The sequence below is a fragment of the Urocitellus parryii genome, chromosome 3 (genome assembly GCF_045843805.1).
Source record: "Urocitellus parryii isolate mUroPar1 chromosome 3, mUroPar1.hap1, whole genome shotgun sequence".
NCBI lineage: Eukaryota > Metazoa > Chordata > Mammalia > Rodentia > Sciuridae > Urocitellus > Urocitellus parryii.
The window spans coordinates 166,686,138-166,712,408 of NC_135533.1; the positions used below are offsets into that span (position 1 = coordinate 166,686,138).

The 26,271-nt window shown below is 38.1% G+C and overlaps 1 protein-coding gene across 9 annotated transcripts in view; it reads left to right on the plus strand.

Annotated features, from left to right (window-relative positions):
• Positions 1 to 26,271, plus strand: part of Fhit (fragile histidine triad diadenosine triphosphatase) — a 1,439,263-nt gene that overhangs the window by 213,771 nt on the left and 1,199,221 nt on the right. For 2 of the 9 annotated variants that reach the window (XM_077795625.1, XM_077795622.1), the window contains exon 3: positions 5,418 to 5,488. The exons of the other annotated variants lie outside the window; for them this stretch is intronic. The gene's annotated coding sequence lies outside the window, so the exon portion shown is untranslated. The remainder of the gene's footprint in view (positions 1 to 5,417; positions 5,489 to 26,271) is intronic. 9 annotated transcript variants of the gene reach the window in all.

Sequence of the window (26,271 nt, forward strand, 5' to 3'; positions counted from 1 at the left end):
GACTCCCACTCCCCAACTTGTGTTTATAAAGCACAGTGAACAGGGTCTTTATAAACTGGAAGAGGTACAATTGATTACCTGCCAGTACTGGAAGACCATTTGTGTGCTTGTCTTTTCTTCAGTCTTTGCTTCTGTAAGATCTTAGGCTGAGTTCTGAAGAACTGGTGATTAGTGTGCAGGTGATAGTTAAGGAAGAGCTGTTGGAAGAAACCAGGAAGAAGATGAAGGAATTAGGACAGGGAATGGAAGAAAGCAACCACCTAGTTTCAGGTGAAATTAGTCTGATCCCATGAGGAGTCATACCACAGAGTCAGTGTGGCCTTGAGGTACATGCCCTTTCCACTAGGCATCATTAGCAATGGGTCCTGAATAGGGCCAAGCACAGTGATATGTCTCCCCAAAACCTCTAGGTGAGAGGGCTCTGGTAACCCCACGGCAGTACTTTGGAGAAAATTGGTGGCAACACCTTTGGAGAGGAGTGGGATACCAGCTTAGTAAAAGGGATCCCTCAGATATCTGGGTGGGGCATCAACCGCCTCCTAAGGATGGAGAACATATTCTACAATGCTATAGGTCATCTGCGTGTTTAAGGAAATATGACATTCCTTTCCATTCCAGGATTGTATGGTGGAGTCAGAGTGCATTGTTAATTATTGATTGTTAATTTTGTGCTATGATCAGTCTTAAAAGAAGACCAAGAACTGATAGATGAAAATCAGAGTACATTTTCCAGCTTTGTGGAAAATTAATTTGCAGTTTTCAAATAGATCTTCACTGAGTAAAAGCATATGACACTTCTTAACCCCATGGAACCTAATTAATCTATTCCCCCTCCATTGATTTTTAGTAATCTATTGTTAATGTTGTAAAGGTAATTAACACGACAGATGAAAAAGGATTATGTTCTCTTGCCAAAGAGGAAGTGAGGTATGCAAAGTGTCTGGGTGCTGCAGAATATAGCCTCTTGTTATATCAAACGACAGGGCCTAACTTTGTGATGTAAACACACTATTGCAAATGTCAGTGCACAGAGAATTGTTTAGACAGACTGCAAAGATGGTTACTAAACAAGCAGCAAAGCAATAAAATATAAAATATAACATTTCATTGACTAAGTTATAATTCAAACTTGTTAACACTTCACATGAACCATTTTAGATAATTAACTTTTCTATGATAGGCTTTTAAAAATGAAAAAAAGAGGCAACATTTGATATGAAAATATTAAGTACATTAATGTAAATTATAAAATATTTTATATCAAACTGGAGGATATGTTCTGGCATTCATTTTTCTTTACCTCTCTTCCTCTCTCCCTTCTTTTCTATTAAAAATATCAATTTCTTAATCTAATAAATGGCAAAAAGTGTGTATTGTGTAATTTTCTGAATTTAGTTCTATATATCTGTAAAAGTAGATGATTTCTGGAGGGTGAGGAAAAGACACTTTCTTCACTATGTGTTTTATATGTTCTGTTGAGTGAAGTTTCAATTGCTAAATTACTGCTAAAAACTCAATCTAAAGAAAGAAAATCATGAATTTGGGGCCAACATACCTTACATGAATTTGGGGTCAACATACCTTATATACAAACAGAGATATGAAAAATTGTGGTACATATGTGTATTAAGAATTGTAGTGCAAAAAAAAGAGTACATGTATAATGGCATAAGTTGACGTGAACATACTTTATATACAGAGATACGAAAAACTGTGCTCTTTATGTGTAATAAGGATTGTAATGCATTCCAGTGTTGTCGTGTATTAAATAAATAAATAAATAAATAATAAATAAATAAAAAGAAAGAAAGAAAATCGGTGGCATATATTTTATTTTATTTTTTAAAAAATATTTTTTAGTTGTAAATGGATCTTTTATCTTATTTATTATATGCACTGCTGAGGATTGAACCCAGGGCCTCACACATGCCAGGCAAGTGCTCTACTACTGAGCCACAACTCCAGACCTGTGGCATGTATTTTATTTGAAAGCCTGATACATTTCTACAAAAGCAATTAATTGGGAAAGTTTAGGAATGTTTTTCTACAATCAACTAGAGAAACTGTTTCTTCAGTGCCTTTTAAAAAAATTTTTGTGAGTTTTTTTTTCTGAAGAAATATTAAACACAGAGGTTGATAATGACACATTATGCAAATAAAATACGTGAAGTATCTCTCCTAAAATATTTATAAACTTGGGTTCATGGAATATTTTTGGTTTCATGAAAAATTTTATCATTCATTAGAATCTGAGAGAGACAAGATGGCAGATTAGAGGGAAGTGGCTTTTCTCAGAGCTCTGTGACAAGGGATTCAAACAGTGAGAAAACTACTTCTCTGTGAGCATTTCTTGAAGGTAGTTATTTTTCCTTACACTGTTTTTTGAGGGGGTTAGGGTTTTTGATTAGTATATTTGGGATTGATTTTGTATTGTCTGTTTCACAACTGGTTCCCTTTGCTTCTATTTCCTTTTTTTCTCTTGTTAACAGCCAAACTCTAGTGTTTTCTCTTTCACTCTTCCTTCAATTCTTTTACTTCTAGTTTTTCTCCTCCCTCTTCACAAACAACACATCCTACATTGCCTCTGCATTTGCCCTATTTACCTCTGGAATGTACAAACCCTTTTCTGATCCCCCATCCCTTCTTCTTCCTTCTTTAAGAACTTCTCCTAACACTAATTGGTTTAAAAATGCCAGACCCCACCACTAATGCTATAGCAATGATTAATACAACAGAAGTCATAGAAAACACTTATTGTTGATTTTATGTCATATGTAATTCATGATTACTTACTGTCTTTACTGATAGCAATTGCTGAGCCTACCATAGCTGTTTATTGTGTCAATTAACTTTGTGTCAAAATAGGAATTAAGTACTTCATTTAGTGCTATTTATATATTGTGTGCATAGTTGGTTGCAATTATTTGCTCCCCTCTAATAGACGAGGCACAGGAAACCTACAGGATCACAACAAGTATATTGGTTAGAAACACCACTGCTTCAGATCTAGTCGGACAGGTGGGTAGACACACAAACAATATGAAAAAGCAAGGGAACAAACCAACCCAAACAGACCAGAGTGACTCAATAGCAGACTCCACTGAACTGCATGGAAGAAATGTCAGACCAGGAATTTAGAAAGTTTATTGTTAAATTAATCTATAAAATAAAAGATGATGTAAGGAGTGAAATCAGAGACAAGATTCAAGAAGTGAAAGATCACTTCAGTAAGGAAAGAGAAATTCTGAAGAAAAATTAAATGGAAATTCTCAAAATGAACGAATCAATAAACTAAATTAAAAATTCAGTGGACAGCATCACCAATAGACTAGACCACTTGAAAGATAGATTTTCAGGCAATGAACGCAAAGTACATAATCTTGAAAATAGAGTTAATCATGGAGAAAAGATGTTAAGAGACCATGAACAGAATTTTCAAGAAATATGGGATATCATTAAAAGTCAAACCTGAGATTCACAGGGATAGACGAAGGCTCAGAGATACAAAAAAACCATAAGAATGCACAATCTTTTCAATGAAATATTAGCAGCAATTTTCTCAAATCTTGAACATGAAGTAGAAAATTAAATACAGGAAGCATACAGGACTCCAAATATACAAAATTACAACAGACCAATTCCTTGGCACATTATTAGGAAAATGACATTTATCTTAATCATTAATATTGCTGTTTTTATGAGAATTAAATATTTTGTGTCAGTTGTTTGTTAAAATGATACAAGAAAAAAATTTACCTAAAAATAGTGCTTGAAGTTGCCTTCTGAATCTAATTTTGGCAGTTTAATATCTAAACCCTTATTTGGGAGCAGGAATCCATATGAAGAAAATGTTCAAAACCACAATTATGCCATTAACCCTGGCCTTTGAGAAGTGAACCTGCTTTACAAATTCTCTCTGCCCTTGGCATATTTACCAAGCACTTTATTTTCAAATGTGACTTTAGACAAACTTTATTTAAAAAAAAATATTGTAAGCAGAGGGTTAACAGTTCTTTCTGCTTCCTTATTCTTTTCACCCAAGAACTGTCTTGCTTTCCTGCTTTCCCTTTCCTTGCCTGCCCTCCTTTGCACCCTTGGATAATAAACCATGTGGATGAGTGAAGTGGGTAAAGATGTGGCTGGTAAGATGGAGAGGGGCCATTTCCACTTTTTGGTCCTTCTTGGTATCTGTTATAGAGGATCTTTAGCCCTGAGTTCACCTTACCATCAGTGCCCTCAGTGCCTACCATCACTGGAATTATCACCATCACCTCACAATAACCATCATTCTCTTCCTGCTTCTCCCCCTCATCATGTCAACCAGTTATTGACTGTCTTTCATGTGGAAAACCCTGTGGTGGATGCTTTATTCTTAGCAAATTTTTCTCATATTCCCATCAATTTGATGAAAAAAATTTTCATCTATAACTTATCACATAAAGTAATGGAGAAATAATTGACTAAAGATTTGACCAGAGTTCCTAATTATAATCATAAGCAAGTTAGGTAAAGTATCTGAGCTTCTTCTTTTTTTTAATTTAATTTTTAAATTTTTTAAATTGCTTTTATTTTTTAAATACATGATAGTGGAATGCATTTAAATACATGATAGTGGAATTCTTATTACACATATAGAACACAATTTTTTATATCTGTTTATATATAAAGTATGTTCACACCAATTCATGTCTTCATACATGTACTTTGGATAGTGATGTCCATCACATTCCACCATCATTGCTAACCCCCTGTCCCTTCCCTTCCCCTCCTACCCTTCTGCCCTATCTAGAGTTGGTCAATTCCTCCCATCTCTGAGCTTCTTCTCTTCACCTTTCCCATAGTTTAATGATTTCTCATACTTTCTAGGGAGAATGAAATGAGATGACATACATAGCAAATGTTGAATACAGTCACAGCAGCCACCCAGGAAAATGGTGGCTCTCCTCCCTCTGTGCCTATGGTGTAGGGAGAAAATGCCAGGAGGCATATATAATTGCAAAATTAAATAGAATAATTAAAAACTCTCATTATGTAATTAATAACTTATGTTTCTCATTTACTTACTGTGTCTGAGGTATGTTTGAGTCTATAATGTGCCTAGAGTCATCTGTTTTCACAGCAACTCTCTGCGATGGAAAGTTGTTTGATTTTCTAACTACCAGGAATCAGGACTCTATTCTTTTCCACCTCCTTACTTATATGCCTTCAGCAATAAATTTCTTGCCTTTGAGCACAAGATTTTAGAGAAAGGGAGGAGAAAGGGGCCAGAGTGTTTGTTGTTCTGGGTCCCTCCCTGTGGGGCCACCTGGGGCTGACTGTGTCCTTCAATCTAGTGTGATAGCTCTCCTTGAAGTTGACCTCTCTACCAGATTTTCTCCTTTATGGTTCTTATCTGTTCCTCTCCCTTCTTTCTTTAGATTAATGGATGAAAACAGATTCAGGATAATTGATATCCATTCAGATTTCCCTACATACTACCCAAAGTTTTGTAAGTAGCCCCTTTATTAAATTTTTATTAAATTATTCTGATTTGAGTAGGACATCGATGTCCTGCTGGGATCCTGGCTGGTTCAGTAGAGAGGAAACTAGGGAACTTTGTTTTTGAAACAAAGTACTAACATACTAGGCACACAGTTTAATTGGAATGGCTGGACTGGATGCTAGTACAGTTGATTATGGAGTGAGAGACATTCAAGCTATTGTCACATTACCACTAGTAGATTGTGTTTGTATTAGTCTCAGATAATAAGGACTTTTGTTTCACTGCAGGCACACTGTGCTCCAATTCTTTCATATGCATACATTCATGTGCTTCTAGTACTTTATTTTGCACTCCTTTGGGTAGGGACTCATTTACACTTCTGTGCCCTTAACACAAGTACACATCTTTGTTTAATGTTTTTTTTTTTTTCTCCTGTGACCAAAATACTCAACAACAGCAATTTAGAGGACAAAAAATTTATTTTGGGCTCACATTTTAAGAGGTTCAGTCCATGTCTGCTGACTCCATCAATCTGGCCCAAGGCAAGGCAGAACATCACAGCAGAAGGGTACAGCAGAAGGGTACAGCAGAAGGGCACAGCGGAGAAAAATTCCTCAGCTCACCACACTCAGGAGGCAGAGAGAGTGGAGCCAAAGATAAAATATAATCCCTTGGGGCACAGTGTCAGTGATCTACTTCCTCCAGCCACACCCCATCTGCCTACAGTTACCACCCAGTAATCCTTTCAAATTGTTAATCTATCAATTAGATTTGTCTATTGATAAAGTTACTGCTCTGTAGTCTAATTATTTCACCTCTAAATATTTCTATTTTTCCAACACGTGAACTTTTGGGAGGGATACTTTTTATCCAAACCTCAACAATATGCATAGCAGTTATTTAATGATTTATCTGCCCAACTCCAAGTGTGAGGATAAACCTAAGGAAGTACACAAATACATGGACAGAGACCATTTTGCTTCTTCATTATTAACTTGTGTAAAAGTCCCCAACAATATATTATAAATATGTTACATCTGTAAACATTATAGAAATGGACAAGCCTGACTCTATTCCTTTTCTTTAGCATCTGCTAGAGGAGAAAAATTGGATAGATGCCTGGAAGGCGTGGGCAATTATCACTTTTCAGTAGGATATAGTGATCTGGTTTCAACTTGAAAATAATAAAGAACATTTTTTTTCTCTCCTGACTTTTTTGCTTATTAAAATTTGTTCTAAAATATTCTCAATTACAGGATATTGATTTTTTTTTAACTTCAAAAGACTGATTGCATATATCCTGGTTCTAGTTTTTACCTTTTAATTAACAATAAGTAGTGGAAAAAAGCAGTATTACAACAGTCTCAGCTTTGGATTTTAAGGGGCATAAGTATAATGTTGTGGTGAAATGCATATCATAATTGAATGTTAGAATTTACAGAATTTTTTAAAATAAAGAGCTTTTGTTATGCTCGAATTCGGGACCCCCAAAGACCACCAGAGACCCAAGATCGATGTAAGCAGCAAAGAGGTGTTTATTGCGAGCTAGCTTGGTCCTCCGAGCACACACACAGCAACTGGTGATGCTGAGAGGCCCCAGCCCAGGGTTTGCAGCATTTTTACACATTCTTTGGAGAGGGCAGGGACTTCACATACATCATAGCCTATTTTAGCAAATCATCACACACCGCGGGAAAATCAAATAACAACTCTAAAACATGATTAGCACATTCACTGGCGGAAACAAGTTGGGTAGGGGTGATTGGTCAGTACAAAAGGGGTATTCCTTTGAACTGATTGTACATGGGTGTACATGCTGAACTACATGGTTTCCCAACTTGTTATCAACCATGGAAACCACTGGGAGGGTTATCTGGCATCCCAGGTATTTCCCTGTCTCATGCTGATTGGTGGCTGCTAGGGTGCTGCTATGGGTCCCCACCTAGCCTGACAGAATCAGGGACACCTGGCACAGCAGATCTCTTCCTGTTATTTGTAGATAAACAACTTAACAGCGTGGGAATGTGCTTAGGAGTGCTCTGTGGGTTTTTCCAAGGACTAAGGTCATGTCCCTTCCTTGGACAGGCTTTGCTCTGAGGTAGAGGCTGGTTTTTTCACTTTTATCACTAATATTTTGATATGTTTAAATATCAAAGGATAAAAACTGGTTGTATTTGGCCAATTCCGTGGTTTCTAATTTTAAAGTCTTGTTTGTAAAAGAAAAATAATTCAGAAAATTTTAAAATTAGGATAAAAGTTTTAATCTCACAAAGAAATAACAGTGTGGTGTTCCCCTTTATATAGTCCTACCCCCCCCCCACTCCACACAGTTTGCAGATGGCTATCAATGGTGCTGAATTTATAGACAAACAGCATGGCAGCATGGGTCCCCTGAGAGCAAGATGCTCTCTGTATACTGACACAAATTTCTCTAGGGAGAATTTATATACAATAAATTATTTATATAAAAATCCAAGGCCCTTCTGCCATGCTTTAGGTGTTTTTTTTTTTCTTTTTTAATCACTGCAAAATGCCATCAGCATTTGAAATTGTTCCGTGTCTGATGGAGCAAGATAGGGACAAAAGTTCTTTAAGTTTGTTCTTGAAACAGCTGACCTGGAGAGAGGCACCACAGAAAAGGTGAGCAAGGGCTAAGAAAGAGTTAAGGGCAACTGAGGAACTGGCAGAGTTTACTCAGCCACTGAGGGGTTGCAGCCAAACAACTAGGGAAGAGTAGTGGTAGGAGAGCTTATTGAAGGAATGGGCCACTGAACTGGGATTGGGATCCATTTCCAATGATAGTTGCATATATTGGGCAAAGAGCAAAGAAAGGAAGACTTGGTTTAGGAATATTTACCCTACTCAACAGGTCTTATTTTAAAAGCAACAAAACATTTTAAATTTTGCCATGGAAGTAATGAGTGAAATGGTGGTTATGAGACTAGAGGTGGGGGGAGAGGGAGGAAGTGTCAGCCTCCTGAGCTGTTGCAATCTAATTTGTTTTGATCTCTAACTAGGTTTTTGAGCTTTATTGTTAAGCACTGCAATAATAGTAATCAACAATATTTCAAAATTGCTGAGATAGCTGGGTGTGGTCCTACCTGCCTGTTATCCCAGTCACTTGGAAGGCTGAGTCAGGAGGATCCCAAGTTTGAGGCCCAAAGCCACTCAGTGAGACCCCTTCTCAAAGTTTCAAAAAATTAAAAAAACCCAAGAAACATAAAGGGTTACAGATGAGGCTCAGTGGTAAAGCACCTCTGGGTTCAATCACTAACACCAAAAAAAAAAAAAAAAATTGCTGAGAGTGGATTTCAAATGTCTCACCATAAAACATTATAAGTAGGGTAATTAGATATGTTAATTAGCTTGATTTAATAATTACACATTGTACCCCATAAATGTATACAACACACTGTACCCCATATATACAAGTACTACTTGTATACATTTAAAATTTTACAATGATCATAAATCCATAAAAACAAGCAAAGAAATATACAAGTAATTTCTGTGTGATCTTTACCAGTTGTCCCATCATTGATATTTGGCCTAACTATAGTATAATAAGAAAATCAGGAAATTGACATTGGTATGATCCATAGTGTTTATTCAGATTTCACCAGTTAGACAGTCCTCACTTGCGTATGCTGTAGCTCTGTGCAAATGTATCACATGGGTAGTTTCATGAAACCATAGCCACTATTAGCATATTTAACTGTACCATCAGTGGAAGACATATCTTTTTTCCTAACCTAGACCTTTTTTTTCTATATTTTTATTTATGTATTATATTTACACTTAATGGTGGAATTTTGTGAATTATTTGTTCACATACATAATGGAACAGTTTAATTTGGTTATATGATTACCCAGTACTTTATCTTTCCTTCCCCTCCTTCCTCCCCTCAGATCCCCTTCCTCTATTCTGCTGGTCTTGCTTTATTTTTATGAGATCTACCCTCACACCTTTCTTTTCCTTTTTTCTCTTTACTTTTCACATATGAGAGAAAAACATGTAACCCTTGACTTTCTGAGTATGGCTTGTTTCACTTAACATAATGTTCTCAAGTTTCATTCAAATGATATAATTTTATTTTTCTTTATGGCTGAGTAAAACTCTATTATATATGTATGCCACATTTTCTTTATCTGTTCATCCATTGATGGATATATAGGCTGGTTCCATAATTTGGCTCTTGTGAATTCTTCTACTATTAACATGGGTATACATGTATTGTTATAGGATTTAATTCTTTAGGTTATATATATATTATATATAACAATTAGAACATAGTATAGGTTCTTGTTTGCTTTTTGGTACTGGGAATTGAACCCAGGCATGCTTAATCACTGAGTCACATCCCAAGCCCTTTTTAAAAAATATTTTATTCAGAGTCAGGGTCTCACTGAGTGACTTTGGGCCTTGTTAAGTTCTTGAGGCTGGCTTTGAAGCAATCCTCCTATCTCATCCTCCTGAGCTGCTGCGATCTAATTTGTTTTGATCTCTAAAATTATCATTATTTTATGAATGCTTTGTAAAAGTAATCAATCATGCAATGTGTATCCTTTTTTTCTTTATTCAGTATTAATTTCTTGATGTACATCCAAGTATGTATCAATAATTTGTTCCTTTATATGTTGAGCAATGTTCCATGTTATGGATATACCAAAATTTGTTTCACCACTTACTTATTGAAGGATATTTGGATAATTTTCAGATTTGGATTACTACCAATAAAGATGCTATGAAAATTCATGTATATGTTTCTATCTGAAAATAAGTTTTCTTTTCCCTGGGAAAAAATGTCTAAGAGTACAATTTTTGGGTCATATGATAAGTTTATTTTCAGTTTTGAAAGGAGCTGCCAAACTGTTTTCCAGAATAGCCTGTATCATTTTGCATTCCCACCAGCGTTATATACAAGATTATATTTCTCTGCATCTGCAACTAGTGTTTTATGTCATTAGTGTTTTATTTTAGCCATTCTCATAGGTATTTAGTAGTATCTTATTGTGGTTTTAAATCTAATTTTTCAAATGGCTAATGATGCTTGACACTTGCTGAGGGCCTCCCTGAGTTGCTGAGGCTGGCTTTGAATCTGTGAACCTTCCTGCTTCAGCCTCCTGAGCCAATGGAATTATAGGCATGAACCACCATGCCCTGCCGGTCCATTTTCTAATTGGATTGTTTATTACTTCTTATTGTTGATTTTTATTGTTGAGTTTTGCGAATTCCTTATATATTTCTAGTTACTATTCCTTTATGAGATATGTGGCAGGGATGGTCCTGGTTGTGGAATGGATATTGTGGATCTCCAGGAGTTCACCACTGGGCTGCTCTTTATTTGTTGTTACTTGGCCAGAAAGAGCAACTTCTTCCTCTTGGCATTTTTGGAGTTGTAAGCTTTTCCAAGTTCAGTTCAGTTGTTTGTGTTAAAAAATAAAAAGCAAACAAAAACAAAAACAGTGAACTCACCACATTGGTGTCCTTCAAATTCTGAGGTCCCTAGCTAGTGTACCTTCCTACTTGCAGGTTTCAGAATTCTTTTATCATTTTCTGTTGAATAATTTCAAGGGTATTTGATTGTATTTAGAAGGAAAGAGCAGAGAGGAAAATGAATCTATGCCCTCTTTTCCCAGAATCATCTAGTAAGTCTGGTATTTAAGAAATGCGTTGGTATTAAACAGGAAAAGAACTGAATTTTCTGGTAATGTTATCTGATGTGCAGTCTGAGCACCATAAGCTTTGACCTCTTCCTGGTCTTACCATTGTACCTTAAGTGTCTTTTGTATTACAGTAGCTCTTTAAGATCATAAATGTAAAATGACTGTTCCTTAAAACCAGAGCTTAGAAATATTTTAACTAATGTGGATTAGAAATGTAGCATGGACTCAGGTTCATTACCCAGGTCCTCCTTCTGGAACAAGGGGCTTATTACCCCACCTGCTGGAGGTGCTGCCTGCACATAACCCTCTTCTAAAGGTAGACCTCCTTTTAGAGGTGGCCTATCCCCACTGACTGATCACTGTAGGGTTAAAAAAAAAAAAACCCACTTCCTCAACCAGACCCAGGATACCCCATGGTATGGTCTGAATATTTGCTTCAGGAGTTAGGTTGAAATCCTCACCCCTGAGGACAGTATTAAGAGATGGGGCCTTTGGGGGGTGGATTAGGTCATGATCCACCCTTAGAAATGATATTAGTGCCCATATAAAAGAGACCCCACAGAGATGGCAGTCACTTCCACCATGTGAGGACACAACATGAAGGTGCTACCAGTGAAACAGGAGGGGAGACCCTCATCAGACAGTGAATCTACTAGCACCTTGATCTTGGACTTCCCAGCCTCTAAAACCATGGAAAATATTTCTGTTGCTTATAAGCTACCCAGTTTATTTCATTATTTCAGCCGAGAAAAAACTAACGATACCATTTCTTATTTGCTTAGGGGTTAGCTCTGAAACTTCTCCTTCTATGGAGCTCTGCTTCTTCTCCAGCTCCTTCTCCTTCCTCCCACACGCTAATCTCAAAAACTCTCCTTGAAAAAAAACTTCTTCAAGCTAAATGTGGCGAATCTGTATCCCAGGGAACTCAACCTGTCTCAAAAGTCATTTGCAAGTTTTTGTTTTTTTTAACTGTCTTTTTCTAAATAGAATTGTCCATTTTACAGGAATCATGTGCTTTCTACTTCTAGAATTGCAATGCCTTTTTCTTTTTTTAATGGCCACACTAGATGATAATCGTGTTTGTTTTTAAAATCTTCACTTTGCAGAATAAAAAGCTAAGATGTTATGCATTTCCCCCCAGTTTTCGAAATCCATAACATGAGAACTATGGCTTAGAATCTTTTTACATTTCTTGAGACCATCTGTTTTTATGAAGAACCGTCACCAAACACAGCCGGTTCTGAATATTATTGTTTCATAAAGTTTGCTCAAGTCTGCAATCACATCTTCTGCAGTTGCTGTTAATATTCAGTCCCTGCATGCTAAGTGAATGGTTCCTGGCACTGTGTTTTCATGAGGAGCGTAGTCTGAGTTTCTTTACTTAATTTGGAGCTTTAGAATGGAAACGTAGTGGCAGTGCCATTATCTTTTTAGCTTGTTTTCTTGGCCACCAGCTGACTGTAATGTGCAAACAGTGGTTTGCATATTACTCAGTCATATACATCTCCCACTATGAACTGGTTACTGTTTTACATATCTCCTTATTTATTTCCCACAGTGCCTCTAAATGAACAATGTGGAACTCCCCCCTACACTTAAAATCACTGCTTTGCTTATTCGTTTAAACTTTTGTGTACCTGAATTATGGTGAAAGAAACTTATGTAAGCTCCCTACATCTTTTAAAAAGAATTACAAAGGTGTTTGACTTTATTCAGTGAATATGCTCCTAAAGACACTAGTAAATTGAATTTTTGTAAGCCTAATAAAAGTGTAAATGCATTAGGAAAGCTTTCTATTTCTGTTGGGAGTCTTTTCATAAAGGTAAATGATAAATCTTCAATTCATGTTCAAATCACACTTTTTACTATATCAGGTTTTTCCTGAAAAGATGTAAAAGGGAGGCAGAGCAACTCATATTTTTTTCTGAACTATAGTTTGGTTCAGATGGGCTAAAGAAGATATTAATAAAAGTAGACTTTACTAAAATTAAGAATCTGTGTTCTTGTGGAGTTGCTAAATACTCATTTGCTGATGACAGTCTTCAAGAAAATAATATACTGTTGACCGACTTTTACTGAAAAAAGTGTGTCTTTAACATCTTTAACCCATCAGTTTATAAAAGTCCAAAAGAGTATCCCTTACAAATACTTTAAAAAATATTTCCCTGATGTTACAACATGTACCCTTTTTAAAGTTCAAGTGTTTGTTTCGAAAAATATATTTCTCTTTATCCAAAGTGTGTTCTTGAAAAATGGTGGCTGGTCTTGTTGGTTAGTGTTTCACTATTGGTTTCAGTTCTTCAGTCTCTGCATTGGTGTTAAAGTTATGGGAACAATCTTCAAAGTTGGCTTTTTAAAAATATGGGTAAGGGGAGGGGGGCAACATGTACAATGTTACTGTTTGATAGGAGGAATATGTTCTTGAGCTTTATGAAAGAGCAGGGTGAATACAATTAACAATTAAACAGTGTCTATCTCAAAATAGTGAGAAGAGAGAAATTTAAATGTATTCGCCATAAGGGCATGATAAAAGTTTACATTGGTGGGTATGCTGATTACCCTGAATTTATCATTACCCAGTGCATATATGCATTAAAACACCACAGTATACCTTGTAAATATGTATAAATAGTATGTATCAATCAAAAAATTAAGTATTATCCACAAAATATCAGCATTTGATGACAACGCATGTCCCTTAATTTTTTTTTTTTAGCCTCAGTTTCTTCATGTTCAAAATGAATAACGTAATGAATAAAGTAAAAATTTTCTCATGGTCACATGAGTTTTAATTTTGAGAGAGTACTCTGTAGTTATTACAGCATTAAATAGAAGCTATTATTTATTTATTTTTAAAATTTATTTATTTATTATACCTTTACTTATTTATTTATTTTATGTGGTGCTGAGGATCAAACCCAGGGCCTAGACGAGTGTTCTACCGCTGAGCCACAACCTTTGCCCCTAAATTTATTTTTAATTGACACATAATTGTATAAATTCATGGGGGGTACAGTGTGACATTTTCACATATGTTTATAATGTGCAATGGTCATATCAAAATAATAGGAATATTAACTAAAATGTGTCATTTCTTTGTGTTGGAAGCATTCAGAATCCTCTCTTGTAGCTATTTTGACCATAGTCACCCTATTGTGCTATGGAACAATAGAACTTAATCCTTTTCTCTGTGTTTTTGTGTTCCATAACCAATCCTTCTCTATCTGTTACCTGCCTTTCCAGCCCTTGGTAACCATTATTCTATTCTCTGCTTCTATGAGATCAACTTTTCTAGCTCCTAGAAATAAGTGGTATCTGCCTTTCTGTGCTTGGCTTATTTCACTTAACACAATGGCATCTACACACATCTATGTTGTCTCAAATGATAGGATTTCATTCTTTTTTTTATGGCTGAACAATAGTCCATTATGCATACATACCCCATTTCTTTGTCCGTTCATTCATTAGTATAGTTTGGTCTACTCCATAAAGTGGAGAAACGTAAAAAATTTAGGCAGTTAATAACTCTGTTAGTTTTCCAAATGAAAATCTTAGGAGATGGTGAACATCTTATGTTTCTTGAATTACTGAAAAATATTAATCACACTAAACATGTGTTCATTAAATTATCTTTCTTTTTAATTTTTATTTTTAATTAGTGATTTTTTTTTCAATGCTAGGGATGGAACCTAGGGCCTCCCAAATACCAGGTGAGGGCTGTATCACTCAGTCACCTCTCTAGTCTTATTTAGTTATCTTTCAGTTCTTTCATATCTGAGTGCTTACACTTTCAGGCAGAATGGTGTGTGAAAATAGTAGATTTATTCAGGAGAATGAGTTCAAAGGCCTCCATATTTGAGGAATTCATTTGTCTTAAAATATTTCCAGGAACCTCTTTATTATAAAAGGAAAATGCCATATAACACACAGATTCAAATATATAATTGTAAAATATTTAGAGAGATTTTACTATTTTTTTACTATATAAACTTTATTTTAAAAAACGTTTTAATGGTTGCTCTAGAGTTTACAATAAATATTTTTATTGGTGCATTTTTATATGTAATAGTGGGTTCTATATGTCATATTCATACATGCATGCATCGTAACTTGATCAATCTTACTCCTAGTAACTTCCTTTCTCTCCCCATTTTCCTCCCTCTGTATCTCTTTCCTGTACTCTATTGGTTTTCCTTCTATTTTTATAAGAATTTCCCTCCTTTTCAATATTCTGTCTCCCCTCACCCCTCTCGTTTTCACATATGAGAGGAAAACATTCAACCATTGACTTTCTGAATCTGGCTTATTTCATTAAGCACGATGTTCTTCAGTTCCATCTGTTTACCTGCAAATAATTTGTAATTTCATTCTTCTTTATGACTGAGTAAAACTCTATTGTGTTTATAGCAGTGCAATTCACAATAACCAAGTTTCTGAACCAGCTTAGGTCTCCATCAACAGATGAATGGATAAAGAAAATGTGGTATATATATTTTATCCACTTTATAATGGAAATCAAAAGTTTTCATGGCCAAGACTTTGTCCCCTTATTTTCCCTTAAGGAATAAAATGTAAGCAATGATATTTAGGTTGAGTCCTTACAGCAATCACAAAAAGTCATAATTAATTTTTTCAATTGTTTCTTTTGTTTCAATTTCATTAATTTCAGCTCTGATTTTAATTATTTCCTGTCTTCTACTGCTTTTGGTGTTGATTTGTTCTTCTTTTTCCAGGGCTTTAAGATGTATGTTAGGTCATTTATTTGTTGACTTTTTATTCTTTTAATGAATGCACTCAATGCAATAAACTTTCCTCTTAGTACTGCCTTCATAGTGTCCCAGAGATTTTGATATGTTGTATCAGTGTTCCCGTTTACCTCTAAGAATTTATTTTATTTCATCCTTGATTTCTTCTACTATCCATTCATCACTCAGTTGTGTATTATTTAGTCTCCATTTGTTACAGTAGCTTCTATTTTTTATTTTATCATTGATTTCTAATTTTATTCCATTGTGATCTGTCAAAACAAAAAGTTGGTTCTTTGAAAAAATAAATAAAATAGATAAACCCCTGGCCATGTTAAAAAACAGGGATTCAAATTAAAATTAAACTCAAATTAAAAAACTTATTCTCAGCAAAGGAAGCAATAATGTGAAGAGAGATCCTACAGATTGGGAGAAAATCTTTGCCACACCTCTGATAAAGCATTAATTTTAGGATATAGAAAGAACTTTAAAAACTTAACACCAAAAAAAACCCAAATAACCCAATCAATAAATGGGCCAAGAATCTAAATAGACACTTCACAGAAGAAGAAATACAAATATATGAAAAAGTGTTCAACATCTCCAGCAACTAGAGAAAAGTAAATCAAAACTACTCTAAGATTTCATCTCACTCCTGTCAGAATGGCAATCATCAAGAATACAGACAACAATAAATGTTGGTGAGGATGTGGAGAAAAGGTACACTCATATATTACTAGTAGAACTGCAAATTGGTGCAACCATTATGAAAAGCAGTCTGGAGATTCCTCAGAAAACTTGGAATAGAACCATCATTTGATCCGGCTATCCCACTCCTCAGTTTATACCCAAACGACTTAAAATCAGCATACCATAGTGATGCAGCCACATCAATGTTTATAGCAGCTCAATTCACAATAGCTAGACTATGGAACCAACCTAGGTGTCCTTTAATAGATGAATGGATAAAGAAATTGTGGTATATATACTCATGGAATATTACTCATCTTTAAAGAAGAGTGAAATTATGGCATTTGCCAGTAAATGGTTGAGTTGGAGAACATCATGCTAAGCAAAACCAAAGGCCAAATATTTTCTCTAATATGCAGATGCTAATTCACAATAAGGCAGGGGTCACTAGAGAAGAATAGTGTTACCTTAGATTAAGTAGAGGGAAGTGATGGGAGGGGAGGGGAGGGGGTGAGGGGATAGGAAAGATAGTAGAATGAAACAGACATTACTACTGTGTGTGTGTGTGTGTGTGTGTATATATATATATATATATATATATATATATATATATATGTGACTACATAACCAATATGATTCTGCAACATGTACACTCAGAAATGAAATTGTATCCCATCTTTGTATGATATATCAAGGTGCATAAATGCATTCTACTGTCATATATGACTAATTAAAACAAATAAAAATAGATAGAGTGCCAGGGATCCCAGCAGCCTGCAGCATGGCCCGGAGATCCAGGCCAACTGATTCGCGTGGCCTGCCCTGCGGCTACAGAAGGCGTGGCGCCTCAGTGAAGCCATTAATTGGCAAGCAGGGAGGTTAGGGAAGGCCATTAGGTGGAATCCCACCAGCCAAGCCCACACGGACCCTTGGGCCGAGCACGGGTTCTCAGAAGGGGAAGGAAGCGGTACAGTCCCATCCCCCACAGCGGACACCCCGCCGAGGCAGTCAGCGGCCACCATCCGGGAAAGCTGAAGGATACACCGCCACTCTCCTTCAGAGTGCGACATCAAAACAGGTCGGTGTCACTCAGCTCACCCCCCAGACAGCGGGAATTCGCATAAAATCTCTCCTAGGCTTGCCGGGAGAGGGAGTATCAAGCTGAGCCTCCATACAGGCTAGGGGGAAACCAGAGACACCTGACCTCCAACCCCTCCTCCCAGTAGCAGCCAAAAGGAAACCTGGCTAGCCAGCGCTGGGGGAGGGGCAAGCAGAAAAAATCAAAGTGATAGAGTGCCAGGGATCCCAGCAGCCTGCAGCAGGGCCCGCAGATCCAGGCCAACTGATTCGCGTGGCCTGCCCTGCGGCTACAGAAGGCGTGGCGCCTCAGTGAAGCCATTAATTGGCAAGCAGGGAGGTTAGGGAAGGCCATTAGGTGGAATCCCACCAGCCAAGCCCACACGGACCCTTGGGCCGAGCACGGGTTCTCAGAAGGGGAAGGAAGCGGTACAGTCCCATCCCCCACAGCGGACACCCCGCCGAGGCAGTCAGCGGCCACCATCCGGGAAAGCTGAAGGATACACCGCCACTCTCCTTCAGAGTGCGACATCAAAACAGGTCGGTGTCACTCAGCTCACCCCCCAGACAGCGGGAATTCGCATAAAATCTCTCCTAGGCTTGCCGGGAGAGGGAGTATCAAGCTGAGCCTCCATACAGGCTAGGGGGAAACCAGAGACACCTGACCTCCAACCCCTCCTCCCAGTAGCAGCCAAAAGGAAACCTGGCTAGCCAGCGCTGGGGGAGGGGCAAGCAGAAAAAATCAAAGTGATAGAGTGCCAGGGATCCCAGCAGCCTGCAGCAGGGCCCGGAGATCCAGGCCAACTGATTCGCGTGGCGTGCCCTGCGGCTACAGAAGGCGTGGCGCCTCAGTGAAGCCATTAATTGGCAAGCAGGGAGGTTAGGGAAGGCCATTAGGTGGAATCCCACCAGCCAAGCCCACACGGACCCTTGGGCCGAGCACGGGTTCTCAGAAGGGGAAGGAAGCGGTACAGTCCCATCCCCCACAGCGGACACTCCGCCGAGGCAGTCAGCGGCCACCATCCGGGAAAGCTGAAGGATACACCGCCACTCTCCTTCAGAGTGCGACATCAAAACAGGTCGGTGTCACTCAGCTCACCCCCCAGACAGCGGGAATTCGCATAAAATCTCTCCTAGGCTTGCCGGGAGAGGGAGTATCAAGCTGAGCCTCCATACAGGCTAGGGGGAAACCAGAGACACCTGACCTCCAACCCCTCCTCCCAGTAGCAGCCAAAAGGAAACCTGGCTAGCCAGCGCTGGGGGAGGGGCAAGCAGAAAAAATCAAAGTGATAGAGTGCCAGGGATCCCAGCAGCCTGCAGCAGGGCCCGGAGATCCAGGCCAACTGATTCGCGTGGCGTGCCCTGCGGCTACAGAAGGCGTGGCGCCTCAGTGAAGCCATTAATTGGCAAGCAGGGAGGTTAGGGAAGGCCATTAGGTGGAATCCCACCAGCCAAGCCCACACGGACCCTTGGGCCGAGCACGGGTTCTCAGAAGGGGAAGGAAGCGGTACAGTCCCATCCCCCACAGCGGACACTCCGCCGAGGCAGTCAGCGGCCACCATCCGGGAAAGCTGAAGGATACATCGCCACTCTCCTTCAGAGTGCGACATCAAAACAGGTCGGTGTCATTCAGCTCACCCCCCAGACAGCGGGAATTCGCATAAAATCTCTCCTAGGCTTGCCGGGAGAGGCAGTATCAAGCTGAGCCTCCATACAGGCTAGGGGGAAACCAGAGACACCTGACCTCCAACCCCTCCTCCCAGTAGCCAAAAGGAAACCTGGCTAGCCAGTGCTGGGGGAGGGGCAAGCAGAAAAAATCAAAGTGATAGAGTGCCAGGGATCCCAGCAGCCTGCAGCAGGGCCCGGAGATCCAGGCCAACTGATTCGCGTGGCCTGCCCTGCGGCTACAGAAGGCGTGGCGCCTCAGAGAAGCCATTAATTAGCAAGCAGGGAGGTTAGGGACTGCCATTAGGTGGAATCCCGCCAGCCAAGCCCACTGCCCACGCCCGGAACAGGCCCAGCGATCTGCCAGCATTGTAGTCCCGACACCCCAATTGGAATAGGGACAGAGCAGAGTCGCCTTCCACTCCCGGAATAGGCCCAGAGAGCCGCCAGCGTGGTAGACACGTCACCCCAATTGGAGTAGGGGCACAGCCGCCGCCCGCACCTGCAAGGGAGACTTTTCAAGTATACAAGAGCAACATAAATAAATAGGGGGTAAATTTCAAAACACAAGAGTTGCACCAAGCAGAAAGAAACGAGAGCAGTATGAAAAGACAAGGAAAGAAAGGACCACAAGCAATGCAGGTCAACTCAACTTTAGAAGAGGTAATAGCTGCAACAGATGGAATATCAGATAAAGAGTTCAGGATATATATGCTTCAGATGATCTGGAGTCTCAAGGAAGACATGAGACAGCAAAATCAGACAATGAAAGATCACATTGACAAACAAATCCAGGAAGTAAAAGATCAATTTCACAGGGAGATAGAGGTAATAAAAAACAAACAAATTGAAATTCTAGAAATGCAGGAAACAATAAACCAACTTAAAAACTCAATTGAGAATACTACCAGCAGAGTAGATCACTTAGAAGAGAGAACATCAGACAATGAAGACAAAGTATTTCAACTGGAAAAGAACATAGACAGCTCAGCAAGTCTGCTAAGAAACCATGAGCAGAACATCCAAGAATTATGGGACAATATCAAAAGACCAAATTTAAGAGTCATTGGGATACAGGAAGGCACAGAGCTCCATTCCAAAGGAATAAACAGTCTATTCAGTGAAATAATACGAGAAAACTTCCCAGAATTGAAGATTGAGACAGAATCCCAAATCCTAGAAGCCTACAGGACGCCGAATGTGCAAAATCATAAGAGATCCACACCTAGACACATTATAATGAAGATGTCCAACATACAGAATAAGGAGAGAATTTTAAAAGCTGCAAGAGAAAGAAAGCAGATTACATTTAGGGGTAAACCAATCAGGATAACAGCTGATCTCTCAACACAGACTCTGAAAGCTAGAAGATCCTGGAATAACATATTTCAAACACTGAAAGACAATGGGCTCCAACCAAGAATCGTGTATCCGGCGAAATTAAGCTTCAGGTTAGAAGATGAAATTAAAACCTTCCACAATAAACAAAAGTTAAAAGAATTCGCAGCTAGAAAACCATCTCTTCAAAAAATCCTTGGCAAAACATTACAGGAAGAGGAAATGGAAAACAACATTGAAAACCAACAATGGGAGGTAGGACAGTAAAGGGGGGAAAGTAGTCAAAGAGGATAACAAATCAGGTTTAGTAACATTAATAAACAAATATGGATAGAAGAACAAACCATATCTCAATAATAACCCTAAATGTTAATGGCTTAAACTCACCAATTAAGAGACACAGGCTAGTAGAATGGATCAAAAAACAAGACCCAACAATATGCTGTCTACAGGAGACGCATTTGATAGGAAAAGATATACATAGACTGAAGGTGAAAGGTTGGGAAAAATCATATCACTCATATGGACCGCGGAAACAAGCAGGAGTGTCCATACTCATATCTAATAAAATAGATTTCAAGCCAAAGCTAATCAAAAGGGATATAGAAGGACACTTCATACTGCTCAAGGGAACCATACACCAACAAGACATAACAATCATAAATATATATGCCCCAAATAATGGTGCAGCTGTATTCATCAAGCAAACTCTTCTCAAGTTCAAGAGTCTAATAGACCAACATACAATAATTATGGGAGACTTCAACACACCTCTCTCACCACTGGACAGATCTTCCAAACAAAAGTTAAATAAGGAAACTATAGAACTCAATAACACAATTAACAACCTAGACTTAATTGACATATATAGACTATACCACCCAACATCAAGTAGCTACACTTTTTTCTCAGCAGCACATGGAACCTTCTCAAAAATAGACCATATACTATGTCACAGGGCAACTCTTAGACAATACAAAGGGGTAGAGATAATACCATGCATCTTTTCTGATCATAATGGAATGAAACTGAAAATCAATGATAAAAGAAGAAAGGAAAAAGCAAGCATCACCTGGAGAATGAACAATAGGTTGCTGAGTGATCAATGGGTTTTAGAAGACATCAAGGAGGAAATTAAAAAATTCCTAGAGTTAAATGAAAACACAGACACAACATATCGGAATCTATGGGACACATTGAAAGCAGTTCTAAGAGGAAAATTCATTGCTTGGAGTTCATTCCTCAAAAAAAGAAAAAACCAACAAATAAATGATCTCATACTTCATCTCAAAATCCTAGAAAAAGAAGAGCAAAACAACAGCAAAAGAAGTAGAAGGCAAGAAATAATTAAAATCAGAGCTGAAATTAATGAAATTGAAACAAAAGAAACAATTGAAAAAATTGACAAAACTAAAAGCTGGTTCTTTGAAAAAATAAATAAAATTGACAGACCCTTAGCCATGCTAACGAAGAGAAGAAGAGAGAGAACCCAAATTACTAGCATACGGGATGAAAAAGACAATATCACAACAGACACTTCAGAAATACAGAAGATAATCAGAAATTACTTTGAATCCTTATACTCCAATAAAATAGAAGATAGTGAAGGCATAGATAAATTCCTTGAGTCCTATGATCTGCCCAGATTGAGCCAGGAGGATATAGACAACCTAAACAGACCAATAACAATAGAGGAAATAGAAGAAACCATCAAAAGACTACCAACTAAGAAAAGCCCAGGACCGGATGGGTATACAGCAGAGTTTTACAAAACCTTTAAAGAGGAACTAACACCAATACTTTTCAAGCTATTTCAGGAAATAGAAAAAGAGGGAGAACTTCCAAATTCATTCTACGAGGCCAACATCACCCTGATTCCGAAACCAGACAAAGACACATCAAAGAAGGAAAACTACAGACCAATATCTCTAATGAACCTTGACGCAAAAATCCTCAATAAAATTCTGGCGAATTGGATTCAAATACATATCAAAAAAATTATACATCATGATCAAGTAGGATTCATCCCTGGGATGCAAGGCTGGTTTAATATACGGAAATCAATAAATGTTATTCACCACATCAATAGACTTAAAAATAAGAACCATATGATCATCTCAATAGATGCAGAAAAAGCATTCGACAAAGTACAGCATCCCTTTATGTTCAAAACGCTAGAAAAATTAGGGATAACAGGATCATACCTCAACATTGTAAAAGCAATCTATGATAAGCCACAGGCCAGCATCATTCTGAATGGAGAAAAATTGAAGGCATTCCCTCTAAGATCTGGTACAAGACAGGGATGCCCTCTCTCACCACTTCTGTTCAACATAGTCCTCGAAACACTGGCCAGAGCAATTAGACAGTCAAAAGAAATTAAAGGCATAAAAATAGGAAAAGAAGAACTTAAATTATCACTATTTGCAGATGATATGATTCTATACCTAGCAGACCCAAAAGGGTCTACAAAGAAGCTATTAGAGCTAATAAATGAATTCAGCAAAGTGGCAGGATATAAGATCAACACGCATAAATCAAAGGCATTCCTGTATATGAGCGACAAATCCTCTGAAACGGAAATGAGGACAACTACTCCATTCACAATATCCCCCCAAAAAATAAAATACTTGGGAATCAACCTAACAAAAGAGGTGAAAGATTTATACAATGAAAATTACAGAACCCTAAAGAAAGACATAGAAGAAGACCTTAGAAGATGGAAAAACATACCCTGCTCATGGATAGGCAGAACTAACATCATCAAAATGGCGATATTACCAAAAGTTCTCTATAAGTTCAATGCAATGCCAATCAAAATCCCAACAGCATATCTTGTAGAAATAGATAAAAGAATCATGAAATTCATATGGAATAATAAAAGACCCAGAATAGCAAAAACAATACTAAGCAGGAAGTGTGAATCAGGCGGTATAGCGATACCAGACTTCAAACTATACTACAGAGCAATAGTAACAAAAACAGCATGGTACTGGTACCAAAACAGGCGGGTGGACCAATGGTACAGAATAGAGGACACAGTAACCAATCCACAAAACTACAACTATCTTATTTTTGATAAAGGGGCTAAAAGCATGCAATGGAGGAAGGATAGCATCTTCAACAAATGGTGCTGGGAAAACTGGAAATCCATTTGCACCAAAATGAATCTGAATCCCTATCTCTCGCCGTGCACAAAAGTTAACTCAAAATGGATCAAGGAGCTTGATATTAAATCAGAGACACGGCATCTGATAGAAGAAAAAGTTGGTTACGATCTACACGCTGTGGGATCGGGCTCCAAATTCCTCAATAGGACACCCATAGCGCTAGAGTTAACAAATAGAATCAACAAATGGGACTTACTCAAACTAAAAAGTTTTTTCTCAGCAAAAGAAACAATAAGAGAGATAAATAGGGAGCCTACATCCTGGGAACAAATCTTTACTCCACACACTTCAGATAGAGCCCTAATAACCAGAATATACAAAGAACTCAAAAAATTAGACAATAAGATAACAAATAACCCGATCAACAAATGGGCCAAGGACCTGAACAGACACTTCTCAGAGGAGGACATACAATCAATCAACAAGTACATGAAAAAATGCTCACCATCGCTAGCAGTCAGAGAAATGCAAATCAAAACTACCCTAAGATACCATCTCACTCCAGTAAGACTGGCAGCCATTAGGAAGTCAAACAACAATAAGTGTTGGAGAGGATGCGGGGAAAAGGGCACTCTTGTTCATTGCTGGTGGGACTGCAAATTGGTGCAGCCAATTTGGAAAGCAGTATGGAGATTTCTCGGAAAGCTGGGAATGGAACCACCATTTGACCCAGCTATTCCCCTTCTCGGTCTATTCCCTAAAGCCCTAACAAGAGCATGCTACAGGGACACTGCTACATCGATGTTCATAGCAGCTCAATTCACGATAGCAAGACTGTGGAACCAGCCTAGATGCCCTTCAATAGATGAATGGATAAAAAAAATGTGGCATTTATACACTATGGAGTATTACTCTGCATTAAAAAATGACAAAATTATAGAATTTGGAGGGAAATGGATGGCATTAGAGCAGATTATGCTAAGTGAAGCTAGTCAATCTTTAAAAAACAAATACCAAATGACTCCTTTGATATAAGGGGTGTAAACAAGGACAGGGTAGGGACGAAGAGCTTGAGAAGAATATTTACAGTAAACAGGGATGAGAGGTGGGAGGGAAAGGGAGTGAGAAGGGAAATTGCATGGAAATGGAAGGCGATCCTCAGGGTTATACAAAATGTCATATAAGAGGTAAGGAGGGGTAAGTCAAGAGAATACAAATGGAAGACATGATTTACAGTAGAAGGGGTAGAGAGAGAAAAGGGGAGGGGAGGGGAGGGGAGGGGAGGGGGGATAGTAGACAATAGGACAGACAGCAGAATACATCAGACACTAGAAAGGCAATATGTCAATCAATGGAAGGGTAACTGATGTGATACAGCAATTTGTATACGGGGTAAAAGCGGGAGTTCATAATCCACTTGAATCAAACCGTGTAATATGATGTATTAAGAACTATGTAATGTTATGAACGACCAATAAAAAAAAAACAAATAAAAATAGAAAAAAAGTCATAATTAAGACTCAGATCATAAATATGGATGATAAGAACCTGTTATCCTATCTGTGGATGGTTTCAAAATATAGACATCTACTTTAATGTAACACTTTTAACTTTAGAATATTCATAACTTTGTTTTAATGAAGATTTATAATTAGAGAAGCACATGCTCACAAACCCACCTTGCACCCCATCAGGGCTTTGGGTAACCTGTTGAAAACAAAGCAATACAATTTACTTCCAACCATTCCATCTCACTCTGACTTTAAGTTCAGCTTTGCAATTAAGTAACTTGCCAACTTTGAATTAGCAATAAACAGCAACTCCAAATCTGTAGGGTTTATAAGCAAGTCAGAAGTGGTGCTTGGAATGATTACATTCCTAAGCCCACAATTATCACAGTTCAGAACTAATTTTTATGCCTTAAATAAAACTAAAAGAATCTACACAAAGCACTTCATTTTCTGGGAAGGTTAAATTAAAATTAAAGTGTTCACTGGAAAGTCATCCTCTTTAAAATGCATTTCCTAAGAACCACTTACGTGAGGAGGGAGTCGCTACTGTAATTTTAATTTTTCAGGTATAAATCCCCTTACTCCTTACAATAGCTATAGAGAGGCCACTTGTATTTATTTTTTAAGTGTGATATTTTAAAAATTATTCTTCAAGGTAGTTCTTCCCGGTTTACAGATTGTACACATTTACACACTATGATAATTTATTAAGCAAAGTAGGTAGCTTGAGAGAGCCTGAAACAGACAGTATTCTAGAGAGACTGAAAGTAGCCAGAGTAATACCTTGGATTTTGTCACATCTCCTGCAAAGAGTCCAGGTGCTTCTGTAGCTCTCTTTGAAACATTCTACACAGCATCCAGATCAGGGTCTGGCAGGGGGCGGAAAGACCACTGGGATGGCTGTAGCTGTGGCACCTGTATTCTTACAGCACTTGGAGAATCTTACAGTTCGATCCTGGAGAGCTGAGGAGAGAGAGGGAAATCTC